We start from the raw sequence: 24170 nt of genomic DNA, 5'->3' as shown, positions 1-24170 counted from the left end.
CATAAACAATGCACCCAATTGTCTGACTCTTGCCTATGCCCCCTTTGGGGCTGATTCTAAACAGTTCTGTCCCTGGAGTTTCCACACATGTAGTATACCTAACCCCACCGCCCCCCCCCCCGGTATCCTCCCCCTCTGTGCCCCCTTTTTATTTTTTAGTTCTTTCTCTTCTCCTCTCTCCCTCCTTTTCCCTTTCTGGCCCTCCATTCCTTAACCTTCCTTACCCCCCTTCTGACTCTTTTTTCACCATCCGCTTCCCCTTTCCCTTCATTTTCCTCCTTTCTACTTTCCATGTCTTACCTTACTCTTCTCCTCCTACCCTTATCACTCTTTCCCCTGCCCACAGGCGACATACTCCCATACCCATACACAACCTGCAAAAGTGCTTCATCCGATTCACAAAGATATCTCCTCATACACTGGCAACCACTAATTGTAGCCCCTGTTCTACCTCGTGGATAGCATGGAGCTCTCTACACCAACTGTCAGGAATGGACTTGCCAATAATGGTGGGACTCACCTGCCTTGTGGGCTGCAGCACCAGGGCTGGCCAGCGGCTGCTCTCAGCAATCAGAGACTCACCCCTGCAATCAGCCAAACACCTGAAGCTGATTGTAGGGGTTGTATTTAAGGAATGGCCAGACTCACAGTCAGGGCCTTGGTGTGTGTTTTCCATGGGCCCCTGTACCTTGTATCCTGTATTCCTGTTCCTGTCTCTGTCTGACTTGTTGCCGACCCTGCCTGATCCTGACCTCTGCTGACTTCTCCTGCTTGATCCCTGGCTTGTGACCCTGACCATTCTCTGCCCGACCCTCTGTACCGCGCTGCCCGTGAGTTACTATACCCAGCTTGTGACCCCGACCACTCTCCCGCCTGTTCCTGGTACTCCGTTTGCCCGTTTGCTACTGACCCGGCCTGCCTGACTACTCTTTGTATTGTATGTATTGTTATCGGTGGGTGGTTTGGTTTGGTTTGTTTGCACTGTGTTTATGTTTAGTTTTGCACTGCGTTTTGTATTGTTAGTCTTAATAAATTATATTGTTTATACCATATCTGAAGCCTGCGTTTCCCTGTGTCAGTCCACACACCTCTGGTCATACCTGGAGCCCTGACACCAACTTTCCACTATAAGATGTCTACAGCCTCTACTCATATCCTCTGCCCCTCTGCCCCTCTGCCCTGGTTTTATATGATGAAAGACCTCTGGGGGAACAAACAAGTGATCCCGCCCATCTTGTGGATATCTTACGCCTTAATATGGTTATTATGTGCCTTCATTTTTGCTGTGATCATATGTTGTCTTCTCTATTGGAATGCTATTAATATGTGTGACATGAGATCGTTTTCTCTGTCTGCTTATCTTAGCATCTCTGAATGTATGGTATTTGCTAATTGTTGTACATTGCGATTTTCATTGACACATTGCATCTCTTTGTACTTTTTGTATGCTTTGTGACCTTGGCAATGGCATTGTATGGAAAGGTTCCATTAATCGTAAGCCTGTGGTAAATGACACAGGAGATTACTGTGAAGTCGGCAGCATCTGTTTAACAGAAGTGATTGCTGCAGACCATACATGGCCAGATATTGGTGATAATCAAGAATTAGAACAATTGGTCAAATCATACAAATATCTTTGGAGCCATGGCAAAAATGAAGCAGGTCTATTTAAAGACATAGAAGTAGATATGCAAGGCAGGGATCCGGCCCCACAAAAGCAATACAAATTGCCACCAGAATCTATTGAACCAGTATCGATGTTCATACAGAAACTTCTGCAACAAGGTATTATCAGGAAAACAAATTCTGTAACAAAGAATCCATTATGGGTATTACCTAATCGTGATGACCCTAATTCATTCAGGCTTCTGGTAGATCTCAGAATGCTGAATACATTTACCCCAAGTTGCGCCCCAATAGTGGCAGATACACCAGACATAATGTTCTGAATTGATACAATAGCAAAAGTGTTCTCTGTAATTGACATTGTCAATGGATTCTTCTCAATCTTTGTCCAAAAGCTGTCAATATAAATTTGCATTTAGCTTTGATAATGTGCAGTATACCTGCATGCGCCTTCCTCAAGGCCTTCATCTGAGTCCAAGTGTATTTCATCAAGCTTTAGCGAAAGTCCTAGCCAAATTTTCTAGACCAGATTGTATCCTACAATATGTAGATGATATCTTGTCAACTGAAAGTAAGGAAGACCCTTTTGGCAGAATTGTTTGATCTGCTGCAAGATGCAGGTCTCAAGCTAAATACTTGTAAAGTTCAGCTCATGAAACGCAAAGTCAAGCCTCTCAGTATTCAGATCAGACCCGGTAAACGCCAACCTCTGCAAGAAAGGGTTAATGCTATTGCTGCACTTCTTGTACCAACAACATTTAAAGCACTAAGACAATTCCTAGGGTTAGTGAATTTTTCTAGAGAGTTCATTGAGTCATTTGCTGATAAAGCAAAACCTCTATATGGACTTCTAAAGAATAATGAGGAAAATGGTTTTGGTCCTTGGACAGAAGTGCAGCAAATGGCCTTTGAATCTTTGGAAAAAGACTTGCTGACTGCACCAGCCCTAACTACAGTAGAAAAGCAAGCACCGTTTGCTTTGCAGGTGCATACATCTGAAACTGCTATTTCTTCAGTGTTGCTTCAATTGCAAGGAGGAAATTGGAGGATCCTAGTATATTTCTCTAGGCTTTTAACACCTGTTGAGAAAAGTTTTGACACATGTGTTACACAATTGGTAGGAGTTCACAATGCAGTAAAAGCAACTGAGCACATTGTAGGATTTAACAAAATTATCTTACAGACACTTCATTCCACCCTGAAATTTCTCCTTGAGAAAAACATCCCAGGCGTTTCCAATCAACGATTTTCGCAATGGTTGTTGGCTTTATCACCCAAACAAATCAAGGTTGAACAAAATGCCAAATATAAAAATAAAATATGCAGCGCTTATAAAAATAAATATGAACAAGCAGAAAATCAGAACATAAACAGCATAACTGCATGAAAAACTCAGTCCATATTGCATGGTGCGATAAAGTGATAGGTGCAATTGTCCCAATAATCCATGTTCAGAGAAATTCATGACTCTTGTGATCTCGTGATTGTACAAATAATGCACTAACCAGATAGCGCAATAAATGCGCATGGAGCAATTAAGACCCGCTCCTGGTGCTCTGGACTTGTAATATTAGGAGGATGTCATCTGCAGGTTGGCCACCAGATGTCAACAATCCAGGTATATTGGTAAGTCATCCACCAGAAAGATCATCAGCGGGGGAGGGGGTGATCATGCATCATTCCCAAATAAACGTAACCTTCAAAAACGGGCTCCCATACAATAGATGAGACCCAGAGAAGCCTCTGATAGTGTAGTATGTCTTTAATAGGTAAAACTTACACCAAGTACAATTGAAGGATAAACTTACATCAAAACAAAGTCTGGCCACCAGGGTGTCAGTCAGGATGGCCTTGTGGTATGGATACACAGGTCAGGGGCACCTCCCTAACGCGTTTCGTGTGAAAACACTTCCTCAGAGGGAGTGTGCCCATGGTGAATGATAATGCTTTTATAGAGGGGTAATTGGCGCGCATTTGTGCGATCCTGCGACGCCGATTCCGGTTCGCGCATGCGCACTGGCGACTTGGCGGCCATTTTACCAGTGATTATAGTATATGGACGGAAAACGGACTTTCGCGCATGCGCAGTGAGCGCTCGCGGCCATTTTCCAAGAGTTCCTAAATAGGGAAGGCATTCGCGCATGCGCTGTGAGCGTTCGCGGATGCCATTTTGTTGGTGCCCCAGTGTGTACATACCAGAAAACCTCCTTAACAGACGCCCAGCATCAGAGGCATCAAAGATTCTCTTAACTTACTAATAATCAGCTCATAATGCATTTTATTAACGGTGAGCTTAGGACATGAGAGACATATCATATAGAAATGAAAGTGTATAAAAATACAAAGTGTATGTTTAAAAACTATGAATAAAAACTATGAACATAGTCCCATGGAGATTATATGGATAGTGACATCTTGTGGGTGGTTAGGGTATTACGTCCAACACACCACTCAACCTATATCACTCAATAGTACACAGGAGTGATGATCAGCTGGCATTGATGTGTGATATACATGTATGAAACGGTCAGCACACCAGAAATTCATAATGAAATCTGAAATAGGATTTGATAATTAATCCGAGCAATCCATAGCAGATAAATAGATTAATACTGGTCCTTAAACAATAGTACTATGAGCCATATGGGATTAACGTTTCACATCTCCCCAAACGAATGGGTGCAGATGGTTAAATAGATTTATATGATAAAACAACCTTATATACATATGATAAAACAACCTCATTTAAGGCAAAAAAGGTAGGAAAAAAATCCTCATTAAATAAAAGTGAAAATCCATATGAAAATGGATTCATAAAATATTTATTAAAAGAAAGATTTCAACGACTGATAGCAATCCAAAAAGCCTGTCCCCTACTGCGATAGTTCGCATATGAACTGTCGGCTGGTATAGTGACCAAATGAATGAAAGCCACCGCTTAGATATTAATAAGAATAAAAATAAATCAGCTGGTATCAATAAAGCAGTTTACATCTAGCTCTACGTTTAACCCTTGTGGTGCTTGGGTGTGTAACAGAAAAATCCACTTGGTTTCTAACATTGAAACGGCTCTTCTCTTATGTGTGCCTCTCCAATTTTTATTAACCATGTCAATACCTATGAATTTGAGTGTGTGTCAATTTTCCCTGCAATAAATGCATGTTATGCACCTGTAACGGCATTCATAAAAGATCTGTGAAAACTTTTAGTTCAAACGTAACTGGCCAATCCTATGACATACAATCAACTATTACCTGCTATAGTACCCATGTAGTATATCTCCTTAGCTGTACCTGTGGTAAGCAATATGTAGGACGAACGACAAGGAGATTGAGAGACAGGTTACGTGAGCACCTATCTAATATCAAAAAAGGTTTTATTGCAGGGAAAAAATCCCTTGGTGTTGAGGAAACTCAATGTAAGAGGCTTAGGGGGGTTGACAATGTTAGGAGCTAGCATGTTTCTTAATGTTGGAGCTCTCCGGTACGTAATGTCCGGTCGATCAGGAAGGGTTCCACCCAAAACTGGGTCATTTTTTAAAATGTTCCAATTTTTCCTAATGATATTGGCCACTTCCTTATGTTGTGTTGAGAAGTTGGTGATAAAGGGACATTTCCTCTCTGTTTGAACTCTACTTCTACACGTCAGGAGGTTCGTTCTATCAGTATCAGCCACTTCAGTAATTTCCCTTTCTAAGATGTTCTCATCATAGCCTTTCTCAATGAATCTCTCTTTGAGTATGTTAGCCTGTGTTCTATAGTCATCTATCTCCGTACAGGTTACGTGAGCACCTATCTAATATCAAAAAAGGTTTTAAGGATCACTCACTGTCCATGCACTTTCGTCAGCATCACAACAGGAACCCACACACACTCAAATTCATAGGTATTGACATGGTTAATAAAAATTGGAGAGGCACACATAAGAGAAGAGCCGTTTCAATGTTAGAAACCAAGTGGATTTTTCTGTTACACACCCAAGCACCACAAGGGTTAAACGTAGAGCTAGATGTAAACTGCTTTATTGATACCAGCTGATTTATTTTTATTCTTATTAATATCTAAGCGGTGGCTTTCATTCATTTGGTCACTATACCAGCCGACAGTTCATATGCGAACTATCGCAGTAGGGGACAGGCTTTTTGGATTGCTATCAGTCGTTGAAATCTTTCTTTTAATAAATATTTTATGAATCCATTTTCATATGGATTTTCACTTTTATTTAATGAGGATTTTTTTCCTACCTTTTTAGCCTTAAATGAGGTTGTTTTATCATATGTATATAAGGTTGTTTTATCATATAAATCTATTTAACCATCTGCACCCATTCGTTTGGGGAGATGTGAAACGTTAATCCCATATGGCTCATAGTACTATTGTTTAAGGACCAGTATTAATCTATTTATCTGCTATGGATTGCTCGGATTAATTATCAAATCCTATTTCAGATTTCATTATGAATTTCTGGTGTGCTGACCGTTTCATACATGTATATCACACATCAATGCCAGCTGATCATCACTCCTGTGTACTATTGAGTGATATAGGTTGAGTGGTGTGTTGGACGTAATACCCTAACCACCCACAAGATGTCACTATCCATATAATCTCCATGGGACTATGTTCATAGTTTTTATTCATAGTTTTTAAACATACACTTTGTATTTTTATACACTTTCATTTCTATATGATATGTCTCTCATGTCCTAAGCTCACCGTTAATAAAATGCATTATGAGCTGATTATTAGTAAGTTAAGAGAATCTTTGATGCCTCTGATGCTGGGCGTCTGTTAAGGAGGTTTTCTGGTATGTACACACTGGGGCACCAACAAAATGGCATCCGCGAACGCTCACAGCGCATGCGCGAATGCCTTCCCTATTTAGGAACTCTTGGAAAATGGCCGCGAGCGCTCACTGCGCATGCGCGAAAGTCCGTTTTCCGTCCATATACTATAATCACTGGTAAAATGGCCGCCAAGTCGCCAGTGCGCATGCGCGAACCGGAATCGGCGTCGCAGGATCGCACAAATGCGCGCCAATTACCCCTCTATAAAAGCATTATCATTCACCATGGGCACACTCCCTCTGAGGAAGTGTTTTCACATGAAACGCGTTAGGGAGGTGCCCCTGACCTGTGTATCCATACCACAAGGCCATCCTGACTGACACCCTGGTGGCCAGACTTTGTTTTGATGTAAGTTTATCCTTCAATTGTACTTGGTGTAAGTTTTACCTATTAAAGACATACTACACTATCAGAGGCTTCTCTGGGTCTCATCTATTGTATGGGAGCCCGTTTTTGAAGGTTACGTTTATTTGGGAATGATGCATGATCACCCCCTCCCCCGCTGATGATCTTTCTGGTGGATGACTTACCAATATACCTGGATTGATGACATCTGGTGGCCAACCTGCAGATGACATCCTCCTAATATTACAAGTCCAGAGCACCAGGAGCGGGTCTTAATTGCTCCATGCGCATTTATTGCGCTATCTGGTTAGTGCATTATTTGTACAATCACGAGATCACAAGAGTCATGAATTTCTCTGAACATGGATTATTGGGACAATTGCACCTATCACTTTATCGCACCATGCAATATGGACTGAGTTTTTCATGCAGTTATGCTGTTTATGTTCTGATTTTCTGCTTGTTCATATTTATTTTTATAAGCGCTGCATATTTTATTTTTATGTTTGTATCTGGGTCCCAAGGTTACCTTTTATGCTAGCTGCTTCACTTATATGTTCCCAGCGCTCTATTACCTACTTATACAAAATGCCAAATATGTACTTGTAACGGACCCCAGACACCCACGACTGGGTATCTCCATCAAGAAGCTGCTTCTCAGGCTCTGGAACACAAGACCAGTGAATCTGGCTATTGTTACCCCAAGATCCAGATGACAACAGATTTGAAGTAAGCCAGAGGTAGACTAGTTTATTTTAACACGGATACAAGATATATACACTCAGGGGACAATCCCCCCTCCCTGAATAATAGCACAGGTTGGGGCAATCTACATTTAGTAACAAGATACACACCAACAGACAGTCTCATCAGGAGGGAGTGCTGCTGGAGACCCCCCCCCCCTTACTACCAAGCCAATACACATGAACACATACATTCCATAATAGTTTGCCCCCAAGCCAGACACACAATATAACAATGTGATGCAACCACATAACATCACACAATCAACAACCCCCCCCCCACCCCAATATTAGGACAGATCACCCTGTACCCCTAACAGGCACAGGGTGATTTACACATAAGAGGGATATGGGGAGCTAAGACAGGGGTCTCCCCTCCTCTCCAAAGTGAGCTGGGTTCCATGGCCCCCCACCCAAAGTGACTCCCGTCACAGTACTCCCTCAATTGATGGAATATAATGGATTAAAATATGAGTGTTCATGTGAAGTCCAAGATGCTTACTCTCCTCTGATGAACCTGTGTTTGTGGATGGTTCACATTACTGTGTCTCAGGTGAGTATTTTTCAGGTTATGCAATCTGGTTTCCAAAGAGAGGATATGCCATACAACACAGACTTCCAGGACACGTTTCAGCACAAAAAGCAGAAGTTTTAGCCATAGAGACAGTATTAACTGTAGACAAAGAAGAGAACCAAGGTCCACTAGTGTCAGGAATGGACTTGCCAATAATGGTGGGACTCACCTGCCTTGTGGGCTGCAGTACCAGGGCTGGCCAGCGGGTTCTCTCAGCAATCAGAGACTCAACCCTGCAGTCAGCCAAACACCTGAAGCTGATTACGGAGGTGTATTTAAGGGATGGCCAGACCTGCAGTCTGTGCCTTGGTGTGTGTTTTTCCATGGGCCCCTGTATCTTGTTACCTGCATTCCTGTTCCTGACTGACTGGTTGCCGACCCTGCCTGATCCTGACCTCTGCTGACTTCTCCTGTTTGATCCCTGGCTTGTGAACCCGACCATTCTCTGCCTGACCCCCTGTATCTACCTGCCCGTTAGTTGCTGTACCCGGCTTGTGACCTGACTACTCTCTGCCTGCTCCTCCTGTTCCTACCTGCCCGATTGTTATTGACCCGGCCTGCTTGACTACGCTTGCATTGTATGTATTGTTATCTGTGGGTCGTTTGGTTTGGTTCGTGTGCACTGTGTTTATGTTTTAGTATTGCACTGCATTTTGTATTTGTTAGTATTAATAAATTATATTGTTTATAACATATCTGAAGCCTGCGTTTCCCTGCGTCAGTTCACATACCTCTGGTCATACCCGGAGCCCTGACAACTAGTGATTGATAGTGACAGTTCATATGTTGTGCATTCTCTTACTGACTATCTTCCAAGTTGGAAAAGAAGAGATTTTGTAGATGCTTTGAACAAAGCTTTGGTACATAGAGAAATACTGGAATCCATTCTTGCACTAGCAGAGAAAAACTCTTGTGCCTATGCAATTATTAAAGTACCAACGCATAGGAAAGACAATGATGATCTGAGCATAGGAAATATGATAGCTGACACATTGGCTGTTCATTAACAACTGCTTCTTTTGGTAGAGATTCCATCTGAATCAGTTTCAGTGAACGCAGTCAGACAGATACACAGATCCCCTCGTTTGTAGAAGAACAGAAAAAGGATCCGTCCCTTTCTGCTTCTCAGGTTGATCAAAAATCTTCCTTTGTTTATGAAAACAGGATTTTGTGTCATGACTTAAATGGGATTCTGCATCCTGTTATACCAAAACATTTACAAGTGGACTTCACAAAATACAATTGTGATGATTGTGTGCAATAGAGACATGGACGCTGTAAGTGACAGCCATGTTGTCTCTCCTGTCCTCCCTCCCTCCCTCATGGTATGGAATTTATAGCTGTAAGTTGAATGGACATCAAAAGGGCCTCTTATCTTAAATAAATCACAGATAGATGAAGCTCCAGGGCTGTAAACCACTAATTAGTCTGGTGCAGGAGGTCTGCTTTGAAAGACACTTTTCTCTGCCCGACCATAAAACAATAACTCAGTCAGTCATGGCCTGTTAGGCCATTAGGGCTAGAGCATATACATACATTTCACATGTAGACATTTTTCATACAATTCATAAAGTTCAGCAGGAACTGGGCACATTAATATTAGGTATATATTTGGATAGATCATTTTAATATGAGTCAAACAAGGCCTTACATGACTATTTTAGCACCTAGGAGAGAGAAGAAGCAGTCTCTTCCCTCCAGGGTGACAAGGGTACGCTGTGTTTGGTATCCCTGGGTTTGAAATATAATTCTGAATATTAATCTGTCAGTTGCTAGGATGCTACCTGTACCTATTGGAGGTTATTAACCTTTGTATGAAATTGTAAGGCAACTTGATCATAACCTTGGTTACTGCCTAGCACCCATCCCCAAATGGGATTATTGGTCATTTGTTCTCAGGCGACACCCCTTTAATATGATAGAGAAAGACTGACAGCCTGGAGAAGACAGCTCTCGTTTAACATCAATCAGGAAACATCTAACAGACTTGAGAGCAAAGGCAATCTTTTTGTTCGGAAAATTGGACTCTGCCAAGGACATTGCAAGTATTCTGTCTTCTGAACTCCTTTCTTTTATTTCTCTTTATTTGTCAGATGACCCCCAAACACTGAATTCAAGCCACAGTACACTGTGAAGACAGTGAAGCATGGTGGTGCAAGCATCATGATATGGGGATGTTTCTCATACTACGGTGTTGGGCCTATTTATCGCATACCAGGGATCATGGATCAGTTTGAAGACATCAGAATACTTGAAGAGGTCATGCTGCCTTATGCTGAAGAGGAAATGCCCTTGAAATGGGTGTTCCAACAAGACAACGACCCCAAACACACCAGTAAACGTGCAACATCTTGGTTCCAGACCAACAAGATTGACGTTATGGAGTGGCCAGCCCAATCCCCGCATCTTAATCCAATAGAAAACTTGTGGGGTGACATCAAAAATGCAGTTTCTGAGGCAAAACCAAGAAATAGAGAAGAACTGTGGAATGTGGTCCAATCATCCTGGGCTGGAATACCTGATCAAAGGGGCCAGAAGTTGGGTGACTCCATGCAACACAGATGTACAGCAGTTCTCAGAAACAGTGCGACTACAACCAAATATTCATGAAGTCATTCAAAGGAAAGCAAAATCTTCAAACATTTCTCAGTTTATATAGTGAATGTTTGAGTTTGTAAAGAAGAATACAAACACTGCGATTTTTTTGAATCGTCTAATATTCACTTTTCTTCCATTTTTTTAGAGGAACAACACAAATTTGATGTATTTTTCTTCATGTTGTGATTTGGAATAGAATGTGTCGTGTTCCCAATGCATTTGTGTGGATGGAAATAAAAGCTATTAGAAGGATTTTCAGCTTTATTCACTTTTTTCAACACACTGCTATTATTTTGAACACAACTGTATCTGTCTGTGGTGACAATGTGTGTTACAGACGCTTATGCTAATATCATAGTGTTACTGCTAAGTTTGTGAGTTTCCTCCTTCTCTGTAAAAAGATGGTGGTGGCAGTGTGAAGGGTTAATTGCGTAACTAACCTGACCCAGTAACAATCGGTCTCAGGCTGCTGGCACATAGATTGTAGTCCCACAAGCTGGAAAATCTTTGTGCAGGGCGTAGCTGAGAGTGGCATTGTTGCGCAAATGAGATCGGCTGGCCCTTTGGTCACAAGTTGGTGAGAAGGGCAGGGGTCGGATGCCGCAGTCCGTCACAACAACCATGAAAGCTTAGGCCATGTAGTTAAGCAGAGATTGCTAGAGGTTCTCAAAGAGAAATTTTTCTGGGGAAAAATGGACAAAACTGCAAACAATGCGATTCAATCTTGTCTTATTTGTGCTCAAGTGAACCCCAGACCAAAAGGACAGAAACCTATTTCACAAAAAATTCCTCCAGCTGATGGTCCACATTTCAACTTGACTATATGGAACCACTGCCAAGAGGAAAAAACGGTCTCAAGTATGCTCTCATAGTTGATGTTTTTTCAAAATGGGTTGAAATTTTACCTGTACGCACAGACGATGCACTAACAACTGCAAGAATGTTAATTAATCATGTTTTTACAACTTGGGGGATCCCAACGGACATCAGCTCAGATCATGAATCTCATTTTTACAGGTAAAGTAATGCAGGCAATGTGTAAAATTTTGGGAATCTAGAAAAGATTTCATGTTCCATACAATCCGTAATCTGCGGGGATTGTGGAAAGAATGAACAGGACTATCAAATCCAAAATTGCTAAAATGTTGCTAGACGAAGGATATACATGGATAGATGCCCTACCTTTCGTTCTGATGAGTATCAGAAGTACAACATCCTCATCTACACAACACAGTCCATGTGAACTGATGACAGGTAGAAAAATGCCACTTGTGTTCCCACATGAACCTTTTTTGTCTACTCCGTAGAAAGAAGCAATTGAAAAAAACAAATGGTTACAGATGTTGCAAGACAACCTGAACGCCATTTTGCCACAGGCAGCTTCTCACATGCAGAAAATGATTCCTCCACACTCCTCAAAATTCGAGAAAGGTGGACAAGTCATGATTTAAAACTTTAGGAAAAGCAGGCCTTGGCAAAGTATTTGGGAAGGTCCTTTTTGAGATGTTGTCCAAATACAGGAAAACCGGAACTAGCAGCTTTGCAGGGTCCAGATGATAACTGGCCACATCTTGTGTACCTGCCTGGATAGGAGGGTTACTACCATTAGGCCTATCCTTGAGGGGGAGACCACTACAGGGAGAGGGACATGATCCCAGAGGAGTCTCATGCATGGAGGATCCAGTATAGTGATCCAAAAAGTGTTTTGGCCCTTTGCAGGTCGAGGCAAGGAAGTGAGTGTGCATTACAGCCATTTGTAGATACCTTCCTGTCATTATACACACCTATCACCCACTTTCACGGGTGTCTGTCATTTTTGAATAAATAAGTGTTTTTACACCATTCTGGACTTTTATCCATCTGCATATTAGCATTTGAGTGACATGCGTTTTTTCTGGATTGTATGTTATTCACGTCATGTGACATTTTGTAAGCACTATCACGCATGCGGTTATGTGTATGTTGTTTGCTGACACTGTTTTTGTGTATACTTATTTGGTTTTGTTTATTTCGTATGTGAATACATGCGTTTTTGATTGGCCCAATTTGGGTACACTGGATATACTAGTCCCATTTGGACTTTTTTGGTCATTTTACCATCACCGTTAGATCCAATTAGGATCATTTTGGGCACATTACACCGCGTTCCAAATTATTATGCAAATTCTATTTAAGTGTCACAAAGATGAAAGATTTTGTTTTTAAGTGTAACTCATGGATGGCATTGTGTGTCAGGGCTCTTTTGATCACTGAAAACAATCTCGGACACCTGTGATAATTAGATTGACCGATGAGCCCAATTTAGGGAAAAACTACTAAAGGAGGGTGTTCCACATTATTAAGCAGAGCACCATTTTCAAGCAATATGGGGAAGAAAAAGGATCTCTCTGCTGCCGAAAAGAGTGAAATAGTTCGATGCCTTGGACGAGGGATGAAAACATTCGATATTTCAGGAAAACGTAAGCATGATCATCGCACTATGAAGAGATTTGTGGCTGATTCAGAGCACAGATGGGTTGGTGCAGATAAAGGCACATTGAGGAAGATTTCTGCCAGATCCATGCATCGGATCAAGAGAGCAGCTGCTAAAATACCATTACATAGCAGCAAACAGATATTTGAAGCTGCTGGTGCCTCTGGAGTCCCACAGACATCAAGGTGTAGAGTCCTCCAGAGTCTTGCAACTGTGCATAAACCTTCTATTCGGCCACCACTAACCAATGCTCACAAGCAGAAACAGCTGCACTGGGCAGAAAAATACATGAAGACTAATTTTCAAACAGTCCTGTTCACTGATGAGTGCCGTGCAACCCTGGATGGTCCAGGTGGATGGAGTAGTGGATGGTTGGTGGACGGCCACCCTGTTCCAACAAGGCTGCGACGTCAGCAAGGCAGTGGTGGAGTCATGTTTTGGGCCGGAATCATGGGAACAGAGCGGGTCAGCCCCTTTAGAGCCCCCAAAGGTGTAAAGATGACCTCTGCAAAGTATGTGGCGTTTATGACTGACCACTTTCTTCCCTGGTACAGAAGGAAGAACTATGCTTTCCGTAATAAAATCATCTTCATGCATGACAATGCACCATCTCATGCTGCAAAGAATACCTCGGCATCAATGGCTGCTATGGGGATAAAAGGAGAGAAAGTCATGGTGTGGCCTCCATCCTCCCCTGACCTCAATCCTATTGAGAACCTTTGGAGCATCCTCAAGCAAAAGATCTATGAGGGTGGGAGGCAGTTTACATCCAAACAGCAGCTCTGGGAGGCTATTCTCACATCTTGCAAACAAATTCAAGCAGAAACTGTCCAAAAACTCCCAAGTTCAACGGATGCAAGACTTGTGATCTGCTATCAGATAAGGGCTCCTATGTTACAATGTAACGTGACCGCTTCAAATGTTTACAAAGTTACAATGTTGTTAAAAGTTTGATTGAAATAGCTTTTGATTTCAGTAAATCTGCTGCAAACACAACAAATGACAATTTTCAGTTCTTTACAACCTAGAAAGTGTTTTGAAACTTCCTGTGCGGAATAATTTGGAACAAAAATCCTGTTATCATTAGGAGGTTTGTTCAATAAAATGTGAATTGTACTCTTATAGTTGTAACCTGAGAATTATGCCGACTGTTATTTACATCAATTATTGAGGGAAATGAGAAAAATATCATTTGCATAATAATGTGGAACACGGTGTATATGCACTAGTCCCAATTGGACTATTTTGGATCATTTACACCATGTATAGATCCCATTAGGATCGATCTACACACACATTTGTGTGGTTATTGAGTTCACTTTGTTCTTCACATATTGGTTTTTCACGTTATCCTTTTTCACTTGTTCTTGATCATTGAGAGATCATGCTGTATATTTAGATCTCACAGCATATAGCCTATGAGATATAGTCTTGATATGTACCTTGCCATATGTCACATATATTCTTTTATTTATTATTTTTGTTCATAGAAGTTTGATATATATCTTTTACTTCATATGTGCGTTTTTATATATGCAGTTCTGACATTAGCGCTACGTCATTTATTTTGATATTTGCTCATAGATCATTAGGTATATGATTGGATGTTGGCAGCTTCATTAGTTATAGTGATTTTAGGCTTTAGGTAGGAGCGCAGGAGGTTCTCACGTACATTAAACTCCAAGAAGAAATATTGATAACATCGGAAAGAAAGAAAGAACATTAACCGCATGCCGCCCAGCCACTGTACATATACGGCGGCAGGGCGGCACTCGCAGGCAAAACCACGTTTTAAGACGTGTGCTTTGTAAACAAATAGGGGGTGCGCGCGAGGCGCGCCGCCGCCCTATTTGTCCCGCGGATCACCGCCACAGATGTCAGTCGCCGGGTCACAGCCGCTCGTTATCGGCTATGTTCCGGCGATCGGCGGCAAACAGTGACAGAGAGCACAGCTGCAGTAGCTGTGCTGTCTGTCACTTCCCTGTCAGCTCGAGGATGAGCTGATCGAGACAGAAGAGTTTCTCTTTCTCGATCAGCCTTGTCCTGCCCAGTACACACCCCCGCCCCCCCCTGCCCCCTAATAAAACACTCCCCTCACTCCTATAACCCTTCCCTGCAAAATAAAGTTAACCCCTTCCTCCCCATTGCCATTAGTACAGTGTCAGTGTTTTTTTTTTTTGCACTGATCACTGTATTAGTGTTTTTGGGGATGTCAGTGACCCCAAGTCAGTACCCCCCAATGTCAGAATGTCCACCACAGTCCTGCAGTCCTGCCATAAGTCGCTGGTTGCTGCCATAAGTCCCTGATCGCCGCCATAATTCGCTGATCGTCGCCATTATTAGTATAAAAAAAAACCTAAAAATCCCAGTATCTTTCCCGCCATTTGTAAACGCTAGAACTTTCACGTAAACCAATTAATTTACACGTATTGGGTTTTTTTTTTAGCAAAGACATGTCGCAGAATGCATTTTGGCAGAAATTTATGACTAAATTTGATTTTTGCATTTTTTTTTTTACTGGACATGTTTTATAGCAAAAAGTCCAAAATATTGTTTTTTTTTCCTCAAAATTGTCAGCCTTTTTTTTATAGCGCAAAAAATAAAAACTGCACAGGCGATCAAATACCACCAAAAGAAAGCTTAATTTGTGGGGAAAAAAAAGAATGTAAATTTCATTTATGTACCGTATTGCATGACCGCGCAATTGTCCATTAAACTAGCGCAGCGCTTTATAGCAGAAAAATGGCGTAAATTGCAGTATTTATACCATAGTTTGTAGACGCTATAACTTCACACAAAGCAATCAATATACACTTATTGGGATTTTTTTTTACCAAAAACATGGAGCAGAATACATTTTGGCCTAAATTTATAACCAACTTTGAGTTTACTATATATTTTTTATAGCTGAAAGTAAAAAATATTGTTTTTCTTCAAAATTTTTGGCCTTTTTATGTTTATAGCGTGAAAAATAAAAAGCGCACAGATGATCAAATACCACCGAAAGAAAGCTCTATTTGTGTGAAAAAAAGGGCGTAAATTTCGTTTGGGTGCAGCATTGCATGACCGCGCAATTATCAGTTGAATTAGTGCAGCGCCGAGTAGCAAAAAGAAGCCTGGTCATTAAGGGGGGTAAATCCTCAGGAATGCAAGTGGTTAAAGGGAGAAAATTCATCATCACAGGACTCCTTTTTTTATTAATCACATTTTTATTCATAAAAACTTACATGACTTTTTCCAGCAGAGAAGAACAAGTCTGAGACTCTACATAAAAGACTCGCTATCCAGAAACCAAGAGACGTTTTCCAAGAAACAGTGATACTGACACAGCCGTAGACTTGTATGGACTTGCTTGTAGAGGTTTTGGAGCTACTTGTATGGAACTGTATTTTTTCATAATAACTCTTTTGAAATACAAGCTAGAATAGAATACGAAACAAAGTTTACAAAAATGCAAGGATCATATGTACATAATCAAAACTGGTACATATCAATGTAATTTAACTGATATGGGATTTTGGTCCATAGTTTGTTTGTTTTTTGTTTACAAACAATTTTATTTTTCAAGAAATATACTGTAAAATGACATTACAGCTTAAACAGAAACAAGGCACAGCTGAAGTGTACATTTCAAAAGGTACAATCATGTAGAGTAAAGAAAGAGAAAAGAGAGAAAAGAACTTAACCTCCTTAGCGGTAATCCCGAGTGTAGCTCGGGGTAAAATTTCAGTACCAAAAGCGGTAACCCCCCCCGAGCTGCACTCGGGCTTACCATGCGGCGTTGCTCTGGGGGTCCCTGCAGCGCTTACCTTGTCCTTCGCTCCCGCGATGTGTCCCCTGCAGCGTCCCCGGCCATCTCCTCCGGCTGATGCCAGCATCCGGCTTCCATGTTCCGGTCCCTGTGACGTCGGGACGTACGGGCGCCGGAACCGGCAGGAAATTTGAAATTTTTTAAAAATGGCATTTTTGCTGTCATTGCTGTTTCAAACCATTTCACATACATTTTGTCCCGAGTGCTTTGTCCGGCGCCCTGCCTGCATTTTGAATGTTCTTTCAGCCTGGAAACTTAGAAAAGTCCATGGCGTCCAAAAAGCGTCCCTTTACGTCAAAAGCGGTTTTAGAACAGCGATAGTAAATCAGAACCACTTGCAGAATTGAGTGATAATGATTCGTGGGGGAAATTCCTCATCAGACACTGAAAACGATTTTGCGACTTTCCTCAGTGATGTGCGAATTTTCCTCTGTATTTCAAATTTCAGTGTTTTTGGTTTGATTATATTATTGAATTAAATTTATTATTATTATATTATTTTTTATGATTATTTATTCAATTATAATTTATGATTTCGTGTTTCAAATTTTATCATACCCGGAATGTTTACTAGACTCTTGTTCGGACAGATTTCAGTGAGTTATTCCTAAAAATTACAGCCTACAATAAAAAAACTACATATTTCCATGCAAAAAAATGTACCGTTTTCAGCACAAAAAAATCGGAAAGAATCAGACCGCCAAGGAGGTTAAGTACATGAGCAATGTAAGTAAAGAGGTAGGCAGAGTTATACATCTACCAACAAAGTAATTCAATCAATCCAAACATGGGTGTTCCTTAGTCATATAGTAAATGTCTGAGTTCTCCAAATTTCCCATTTTCTATCAAATGATTGCATCTTATCCAATAAAGTATAATGAATTCTTTCCATAAGCATCACAGCATCAACTCTATGCAGAACAGTGGCCAATGGTACTGTGAGAGATTTCCAGTGTAGGGCAATAGCCCATAGGGTAGATATATACAAATGGTATGGATTAGCCTCATAACCTCAGTCTGAACGACTGAGATATGAGCTCCCAATAGGCAGGACTGCATAGACAGATGCACCCAGGCCCCCGCCAGTGTAGAAGCCTCCTCAGAGATCTTGCGCCACACCAAGGAGAGGCCTGGGCAGGCCCAAAATGTAACTACTAGGGTACCGGCAAGGCCACAGCCTCAGAAACATAGGTGGGACGTCCCTGGATACAGGACGTGTAGTCTAGATGGGGTATAATACCATCTGGTGAATACTTTGAGGGCTGTCTCATGGACAGAAAGGGATCTAGAGCTCTTACGCATGTTATCCACCATGGAATCCCAATCCTCATCCCAAAAGATGATACCACTATCAGCCTCCCATTTCTGTCTATAAAGAGGGGGTGAGGGAAAGGAACTAACCAAAAATTGGTGATACAAATCTGAAATAAGACTCCTGCCCCTAGGAGAGTCACTCTGGTCTATAGTTTTAAAAGGAAATGAGTCTACAATTTGGACCGGTGATGCAACGAGAGAGAGTAGGTTCTTCTTCTGTAGGGGGATCCAGAACAGATATTTGGTGTTTGACCCAATATTAATTACAGTTTATGGATCCTGAACACTTAAAAATTATTGGAGATGAAAAAGGAGATGTAATTAGAGTATGGTCTTTTCAAACAACAAGAGGTTTAGCTCACGTTAAAGGGAGAGAGACTATTACAGTTGTAGATTTGATTATTCCAGATATAAAAGTATCTACATAAGCTCTTAACCACTTTCTGTCCGGCCGTTGTATATAAATGGCCGGACGGTGACAGTGCAGGGTCGGGTGGCCGCTTATAAACGGCCTCCCCGCACCCTGCTTGTGCATGCTTCCTGGGAGCGCGCAGCACCGCGATCCGGTGCCCGCTGTGCGAGGTCCCAATCATGTGATCACTGATTGGCCAATCAGTGATCACATGCAGAGTAGTAAGCAAGATGTCACTTGTGACATCATTGCTTACTACGTGTGAAATGTGTGAATGGTCACAGAGGTCACATGGTACAGGACTATTCACAACAGCCTTGTACCATGTGACAAGCTGTGACCAATCACAGCTCACTCAGTAGTTCTCAATGGCTGCAAGAATGCAGCCAGAGAGAAGGAGAAATGATTGCTTTTACAGCCTTTATGGGTGTAAAAGCAATCAGTGCAAATTAAAAAAAATCTTCATCACCCCCCACAAGTAGTACAGTGTCACCATGGTGACACTGTACTGCTAGAGTGACAGTATGTGAAAAAAAACAAATAATATAAAAAAAGTAAAAAAAATGTTTAAAAATTATAATTTTTGATTATAAACTAATTTGAGTTATTTTTTTTTTTACTAAACAGATAACAGAATACATTTTGGCCAACATTTACGATGAAATACTATTTATTTGCAAAATTTTATAAGAAAAACACTTTTTTTTCAAAATTTGTGGAATTTTTCATTTATATAGCAAAAAAATAAGCATCCCAGTGGTGATAAAATATGACCAAAATAAAGCTTTATCGGTCTCAAAAAAATGCAAAAAAATTCATATGGGTACAGTGTTGCATGACCGCGCAATTGTCATTCAAAGTGTGATAACACTGAAAGTTGAAAATTGGCCTGGACAGGAAGGGGGTGAAAGTGTCCGGAATGGAAGTGGAAATTACTGAAAGAAAGGATAATTTAACTTTGATATGTACTACACAAATACACTTACCTCAAAATTCTTTATTAACCTGGAAGATAATGGTGAATTCTTGGGTGGTCTTTTCCATAGCTCAACTAATATAATTCGCAAGAGTAGTCTTGGAAATATAGATTGGACAAATAATAACTTTATTTATCATCACATTAGTCCAAATCCTAATGACACAGGTATATATGATCAGGGGCGGACTGACAATTCGAGCACTCGGGCACTGCCCGAGGGCCCAGGGTCAGTAGGGGGCCCCATGAAATGCCCCTGGTACCTTTTATAGGCTTTTTTTGGGTGTGCTTTGAGTGTAGGCAAGGACACAGGGGCCCCATGATCCCCTATTGCCTGGGGGCCCCATGAGTTGTCAGTCTGCCCCTGTATATGAGTGTTGCATATCATTAGAAAATAATCCTATGAAATGTAATACTGCAAATGTTAAAATGTTATCTCCTGAGAAAACTAAGTGCAGTAATGAAAAATGTAGTCCTGCTAGTCCCTTCCAAATCAACCATTTCCGAATCCAGACATCTCTTGAGAGAAGGACATTTTGTGATTTATATTTAGGAAACTTAACATTTTTGAAAGGAAAATTTCATCAAAGTATCCTCAATGTCAAGAATATTTAAATAACATGGAATTGGGTATGAATAAATGGATTGGAACTAATAATAAAAATAATAATAATAAACGAGGTATCGTAGAAGGAATTCTTGGAGGAGTTGGTACTATGGAAGTATTACCAATAGTATTATTATTACTGTAATACAGGATTTATGGCGCCAACAGTTTGCTCAGCGCTTTACAATATAACGGGAGACAATACAGCAACAATACAGTTCAATACAAGAGGGTTAGGAGGGCCCTGATCCTGGGAGCTAGCAATCTCAGAGGGAGGGGCTAGTGGTACAAAAAGGTAATAACTGTGGGGGATGGACTGGTAGGAGGAGTAGCAGATTCCATTATTATCTGAGGGAGGATAGGCTTCCCTGAAGAGAGTGGTTTTCAGAGATCGCCTAAAAGTGAGCAGAGTAGGCGATAGTCTGATAAATTGGGGTAGAGAGTTCCAGAGGATGGGGGAAGCTCTGGAGAAGTCCTGGAGATGAGCATGGGAGGAGGAGACAAGGGAGCTAGAGAGCAGGAGGTTGTGCGAGGAGTGGAGAGGACGGTTTGGGTGATATTAGTATGGATCAGGGGCGGACTGACCATTTGGGAACTCGGGTACTGCCCGAGGGCCCTGGGTCAGTAGGGGGCCCCATGAGATGCCCCTGGTACCTTTTTCATAGGCTTTTTTGGGTGTGGGTGAGGACACAGGGGGCCCCATGAGTTGTCAGTCCGCCCCTGGTATGGATATTAATACATTAAAGTCTGATCTGGAAACTGCAGGCTTAGTGGGAAGTGAAAATATTAAAGTTCAAAGGAATTTAAATCAAATGTCAGACAATATGTTAATGAAGACCGCTACGGTTATAGGCCCATCGGTAGTCCGTTTACAAGATGTTACTTTCAATTTATTGGACAGAGAGCAACATTCCCACATTGCCAGGACATGTCTAGAGATACAGACAGACTATTCTACCAGTTTTAAAATAATTGCACAATCATTCCAAAGGGGAATAACTCCTCTAAGCATTTTGCAAAGTTTACCTAATGAATATGTATTTGCAAAAAATCCTACAGATTTCTGGGTAAATAAGTGGGTAGGATCAGCAAGAATGTTATGGTACGTCAATGATTCCCACAGCTGGGAAAGAACAAATATTAGTTCCAGTTACAGTCTTAGGACTGCCAGTTAGTAATACTGTTTGTTATATTATCAACTACAGTTTACAGATTTTGCTTTGGATACGAATAGATGTGAACCAGAACAACTAGATTTATCTTGTTTACAATGCCAGTCAAAAGTACCGTATTTTTCACTCCATAAGAAGCACTTTCCCCCCCCCCCCAAAAAAAATGGGGGGAAATGTCTGTGCGTCTTATGGAGCGAATATGGAGCGGCCGGGCTGGTCTTCCCCCAGTGTTAGAATACCAGGCCAGACATTCGGCTCTTCTCTGCAGACCTCCAGTGGTCCTACCTGTTCCTCGGTCCAGCTTTCGGCTTCAAAGCCGGGTGCCCGCTGTGCATGGGCGAGAAGCACCACGCTTTGCAAATGGCCCTGTAATCTTCTGGGACCTGTCACGTGTCCTAGAAGATTACAGGGAGGGAGGGGGGAAAACTCTGCGGAAGTGAGAGCGGGTACCTGTCAAATTCAGGTACCCGTTGCCTCCCCCCTGCACTCCCCAAAAGTCTGCAGTCTCTAGTCACCTCCTGTACTATGCAGTCTCTGGTCATCTCCTGTACTGTGTCCGCAGTCTCTGGTCATCTCCTGTACCGTGTCCGCAGTCTCTGGTCATCTCCTGTACCGTGTCCGCAGTCTCTGGTCATCTCCTGTACCGTGTCTGCAGTCTCTGGTCATCCCCTGTACCGTGTCCGCAGTCTCTGGTCATCTCCTGTACCGTGTCTGCAGTCTCTGGTCATCCCCTGTACCGTGTCCGCAGTCTCTGGTCATCTCCTGTACCGTGTCCGCAGTCTCTGGTCATCTCCTGTACCGTGTCCGCAGTCTCTGGTCATCTCCTGTACCGTGTCCGCAGTCTCTGGTCATCTCCTGTACCGTGTCTGCAGTCTCTGGTCATCTCCTGTACCGTGTCCGCAGTCTCCGGTCATCTCCTGTACTATGTCCGCAGTCTCTGGTCATCTCCTGTACCGTGTCCGCAGTCTCTGGTCATCTCCTGTACCGTGTCTGCAGTCTCTGGTCATCTCCTGTACTGTGTCCGCAGTCTCCGGTCATCTCCTGTACTGTGTCCGCAGTCTCTGGTCATCTCCTGTACCGTGTCTGCAGTCTCTGGTCATCTCCTGTACTGTGTCCGCAGTCTCCGGTCATCTCCTGTACTGTGTCCGCAGTCTCCGGTCATCTCCTGTACTGTGTCCGCAGTCTCTGGTCATCTCCTGTGCTGTGTCCGCAGTCTCTGGTCATCTCCTGTACTATGTCCGCAGTCTCTGGTCATCTCCTGTACTGTGTCTGCAGTCTCCGGTCATCTCCTGTACTGTGTCCGCAGTCTCTGGTCATCTCCTGTACTGTGTCCGCAGTCTCTGGTCATCTTCTGTACTATGTCCGCAGTCTCTGGTCATCTCCTGTACCGTGTCTGCAGTCTCTGGTCATCTCCTGTACTATATCCGCAGTCTCTGGTCATCTCCATTGGTTCAGAATATTTCTTTTCCTGTTTTCCACCTCTAAAATCTAGGTGCATCTTATGGAGCAAAACATATGGTAATCTGTTTGCCTAAACAGGACAAAGGCATTTTTCATTCTTGTTTCCATAATCATTCATTACAGAAAGAATAGAAAAAGTGACATTCTTTTATTTATTTTTTTTTCTTTACAAATGATTTTATTTTTCAAGAAATAGACTGTAAAATGACATTACAGCTTCAAACGTTATGTAAAACAGAAACAAGGCACAGCTGAAGTGTACATTTCAAAATGGTACAATCACATAAAGAAAAAGAAAAGAGAAGAAGAGAGAAAAGAGTGTAAGTACATGAGTGATATAGAGAGGTAGGCAGAGTAATACATCTACCAACAGAGTAACTCAATCAATGCAAACGTGGGTGTTCCTTAGTCATATAGTAAATGTCTATGAGTTCCCCAAATTTCCCATTTTCTATTAAACAAGTGCATCTTGTCCAGTAAAGTATAATGAATTCTTTCCATGAGCATCACAGCATCAACTCTATGCAGAACAGTGGCCAATGGTACCGTGAGAGATTTCCAGTGTAGGGTAATAGCCCATAGGGTGGATATACAAATGGTATGGATTAGCCTCATAACTTCAGTCTGAACTCCTGAGATATGAGCTCCCAATAGGCAGGACTGTATAGTCAGATGAACCAGGGCACCCACCAGTGCAGAAGCTACCTCAGAGATCTTGCGCCACACCAAGGAGAGGCTTGGGAAAGCCCAAAATGTATGCACTAGGGTACCAGCAAGACCACAGCCACGGAAGCATAGGTGGGACATCCCTGGATACAGGACGTGTAGTCTAAATGGGGTATAATACCATCTGGTGAATACTTTGAGGGCTGTCTCACGGACAGAAATGGATCTAGAGCTCTTACGCATGTTATCCACCATGGAATCCGAATCTTCATCCGAAAAGGTGATACCACTATCAGCTTTTCATTTCTGTCTATAAAGAGGGGGTGTGGGAAAGGAACTAACCAAAAATTGGTGATACAAATCTGAAATAAGACCCCTGCCCCTGGGAGAGTCACGGCTAATGTGTTCGAAAGACGAAATCGGAGATGAAGGTATAAGGCCAAAATGTGAATTAAGAAAATGTCTAATCTGTCGATATCGATGATACTCCTCAAGCGGGATATCAAAAAGTATACGTAGCATAATAACCACATGCCACCCAGCCAC

At 42.0% G+C, this 24170-nt stretch overlaps 1 long non-coding RNA gene across 2 annotated transcripts in view; it reads right to left on the bottom strand.

Annotated features, from left to right (window-relative positions):
• The window catches only part of LOC149435040 (uncharacterized), a 214676-nt gene that overhangs the window by 128195 nt on the left and 62311 nt on the right, over positions 1-24170 (bottom strand). For both annotated transcript variants that reach the window (XR_016308567.1, XR_016308568.1), the window contains one exon: positions 16433-16624. This is a non-coding gene — a long non-coding RNA (uncharacterized LOC149435040). The remainder of the gene's footprint in view (positions 1-16432; positions 16625-24170) is intronic.

This window comes from Staurois parvus, unplaced genomic scaffold (assembly GCF_062004578.1).
Source record: "Staurois parvus isolate SC_StPar_1 unplaced genomic scaffold, SC_StPar_1.0 ptg001621l, whole genome shotgun sequence".
NCBI classification, from domain to species: Eukaryota; Metazoa; Chordata; class Amphibia; order Anura; family Ranidae; genus Staurois; species Staurois parvus.
The sequence above is the reverse complement of the archived record's forward strand: the minus strand, read 5'-3'. Positions and strand labels throughout refer to the sequence as shown.